The sequence below is a fragment of the Martes martes genome, assembly GCF_963455335.1.
Source record: "Martes martes genome assembly, chromosome: 5".
NCBI classification, from domain to species: Eukaryota; Metazoa; Chordata; class Mammalia; order Carnivora; family Mustelidae; genus Martes; species Martes martes.
Genome location: NC_137892.1, coordinates 138,818,213 through 138,822,237, shown reverse-complemented (window position 1 = coordinate 138,822,237; position 4,025 = coordinate 138,818,213).

The following is a 4,025-nucleotide window of genomic DNA, read 5'->3' as shown; positions in this document are numbered from 1 at the left end:
ATAGAGGAAGAAGGGGGCTGGATCATCCTGTGTTCCAGGAAGGAAGAAGAAAAGGCAGGAGGCATTTAGGGGAATGTTTAAGGAGTTGCTGACAGCACGAGTCTCTAACCCATGAGGACATTGTTCTGGAGGTACTTTTGGGAACACTCAGCATCTAGATAGTCAAAAGCCTGACATGATGGCTCATGGATGAAATCACTCAGATGAAGTATACAGAGGGGGGGGAAAAAGAGCTTAAGCTAAAATCCCTGGTGTATAACAGCATCTGGGAGCAAACTAAACAAAAACCAATGTATAAGAATGCAAAAGACTCAAGAGGTGGTTAAATGGTGGGAGGGTATGGAGCCATTATGAAAAAAAAGTAGAGGAAGAGAATTTCTAGAAGAAGAATGTGACCAACAGCCACAGAGACGCCAAGTATGGTGAGCGCTGAAGACATTCTGTTGAGTTTAGCAGTTCAGGGGGTGTGTTAGTCAGTGCTCTGCAGAGAAACAGAACCAATAGAGCTGGGGTCCCTGGCCGGCTCAGTTGGTAGAACATACAATTCTTCATCTTGAGGTTGTGAGTTGGAACCTTACACTGGGTGTAGCAATTACTTAAAAATAAAATCTTAAAAATAAAAAGAACCAATAGGATCAGCTAGCTAGATACTTAGCCATCTATCTATGCAAATAGATTTTCCATATGTATATATACCTATGTAGAGAGATATATAGGTATATCTAGAAAGAGATTTATTGTAAGTTATAGGATCACATGATTAGGGAGGCTGGGAAGTCCCACAGTCTGTCACCTGCAGGCTGGAAACTGGCCAGCTATAGTTCGAAGGCCCGAGAACCCAGGAGAGGAGACAAAGGTGCACATTCCAGCCCGGGGCTGAAGGCTTGAGAACCAGGGATGCTGGGCAGGACGAGATCGATTTCTCAGCTGGTCAGACAGAGACAGGGCACACCCAGTCTTCCTCCACCTTTTTGTTCTAGTCAGGCCCTCAGCAAATGGTGGGATGCCCATGCAGGCCAGGGAGGTCCATCTGCTTTCCACAGTCCACCAATCCAAATGCTAATCTCTTTTGGAATCACCCTGATAGACACACCCAGAAAGAAAAGTTAGTAAGAAATCTGGAAAAATCTCATGGCTGGTCAAGTAGCCACATAAGAATGACCCTTACAAGGGTTCCAGGGGACTTTCAAAGATTTATTTATTTGTTTGAGAGAGAGAGAGAGAGAGAGAACAAAACAACTAGAGATCGAGTGTGGGTTTGAAGGGGGGCAGAGGGAGAGGGAGAATCTCAGGCAGACTCTGCACTGACCATGGAGCCTGATGTGGGACTCGATCTCACAACCCTGAGACCATGGCCTGAGCTGAAACCAAGAGTTGGACACTGACCCTACTGAACAACCCAGGCACCCCTAGTTACCGGTCACTTTTAAAAGAACAAGTTTCCAGGAGCCAGCCTGCAGGACACTGAGGAGGTGGGAGGGAGGAAAGTTTGGAGCCACACCCCACAATTTCTTCAGAGCAACATCACTTTTAAGAAGAGGAGATGAACTTAAAGAAATTTTTTTTCTATAGGACAGAGAAGCGCATTTATAGGTTGAGGGGAAGAAGGAAGAAGAACATAGAAGGGGAAAATCCAGCAGAGAATGAATGATTTATGCAGCAAGATCCTAGAGAACACGGAGTGATTGAGGGGGAGAGAACAAAGGTTTCTGTGAAATAACAACCTGTCCCTGAACGTGGTTGTGGGCTCACGAAGGATGAGGACGCGGTGGGTAGGAAAGCCTGTGGACATGGCGGGGGCAGCAATGCAGGGGGAGCACAGGTCCTGGAAGGGGGAGACCAGTGTGAGCACAGCAGGGATGTGAACTGGGGACCCGAGGAGACTGCTAAGAATTGGGACACCCCCTTGGAGAAGGTAGGAGAGGTATCTGGGAGCCCTTTCAATTCCTTCTGTGGATATATGGTCTTCTCCCAATTCATCCAAGGGTGGCTTCCTTACTTTCTAAAATAATCCCAGGGGCACCTGGCTGGCTCAGTTCGAAGAGCACGGGACTCGTGAACTCAGGATTCTGAGCTGGAGCCCTTTGTTAGGTGTAGAAATCACTTAAATAAATAAAACGTAAAGAAATAAACAAACAAATAAAATAATCCTAGGTACTTCGTTACCTGAAACCCTATACTTATGTAATATATTTCCAAATACATATTTCTATGTTGTATATGTTTCTAATTACATATTCCACATGTTTAAGAATATGTATTATGTATATTTCTAAACATATAGGTTTCTGAACACACATACACACAAGCCTGTATCAGATGGCTCATTGTTTATTTCAGATGGACTAATTGCTCTCTTCAACTGTTGGTGACATTGCAGCATCTATGGATAAAAAGCAGAGTTGGTTCTTGCCTTTCTGTGAGGTGCACTGCGTTAGGCAGGCCCATGAGGATGGAGAAGACGAGGTCACTTGCCAGTAGCATCAAGTCTGATTAGGGAGAGGAGTTGTATATGGGAGAATAAACGTTAGCCCAAGGTGGTGAGGCTAAGCACAGACCAAAACAGTTCTGTGTCAAAAGGCAAGGGACGCCAAGGGAAACGCTAACACGAATTGAGCAGCTGTCCGTGTATTGTCTTATTTAATCCTCACATGGGTCCTATGAGGTTGTATTATTCTCTGGACAGGGGAAGCTTCGGCACAGAGAGGGGAATCTGCTGGAAATAAATCAAATGGGGAGAGGGTGCAGGCTCATTCCCTCGCATCGTGTTGCTCCGACTAATTAAAAGTTCGTGTTTGCCCAAGCTGCAGTGACCCTCCCCGCCCAGTTCTTAATTAGATTGTGTTCTTGACATCTCTTTGTGTGGCTGCTCCTTCATCATAGACGCTAGCATGACACGTTGGGTTGTGCCAAACACTTCCTGCGTCTGGACTGGTACAAAGAAGGCTTTGTTTCTGCACCTTAGCTCTTACTGAACAAGGAGGACCTTTTGTTTTTGTTGAGATACTTTGTGGAGTTGTATTCTGCTGTGCACATTTTTAATGGGGCAAAGCTATGACCTGTTTCTACTGCTTGTGCCCAGTAGGAAGGGAGCTTTCAACTTTAATGAGCCCAGAGCGATGGGCTGACACCGGGCCCGCAGCCTTCTACCTGCTCTGCCCATGACAACGATGTTCTGGGGTTGGCATTCTGATGACCGAGTGGCAAATGTTGTGATTTTTTGTTGTTGTTGTTGTTATTTTTTCATGTTTCTTTATAAGAAAGGTAAGATTTAAGTGGGATTCAAAAGGTAGAAGAATTAAGTCCCCCCATAGTTTAGAGTTACCTTCTGAGGTTAGCTTGAATTAGCCGAAAGTAAAAAACTACACTGATATAAAACAATGGAGTTTTATAAAACAAATAAGAGCATAGTTTGTTATTCTGTTATCTCTTTATAGTGTTATTTTGCATCTCTTTATAATCATTAATAATGGTATAACCAAAGCTTGATTTGATGGGGTCTTTTTTTTTTTAATTTTAATTACTCCCTCCTGCGTGGATTGGCATTTCAAGAATTTTTAAAGAGCTGCCAACATCTTACTGTTATATTCTAATCACATGATGAACTGTCGATATGCTCCTTGTGTGGAAAAAAGTTTACTGGAGTTGAGTGTTCATTATCTTCACTCTAGACCATTTTAACAAGGAAGGAAATAAAAAAGAGCTTGGCACGAATGTAGGCTCCTTGCCTTATGTAAGCTGGCTTACCTCCCACCTCCTGTGGGTAGAGCAGAAAATGGAAGGGGGGAAATGGGGGTGTGAAGCTCCTGCCCACGGCTCCAAATGGAAAGAAATAGGAATCCATCATGTTTATAAACTCGTGAGAGAAGTGAATGACCATCCAGGCTCGGAGGCCATCATTTTTGTCCTTTCTGCTCCAGGCCTCTGAGGGCTTGTGCATCTCAAGTCCCCAGATGCTCTTCAAGAAAGAGGAGCAGCTTCTCCCGACCAATAGGCACTCAGAGCCACGCAACCATCATAGTCAG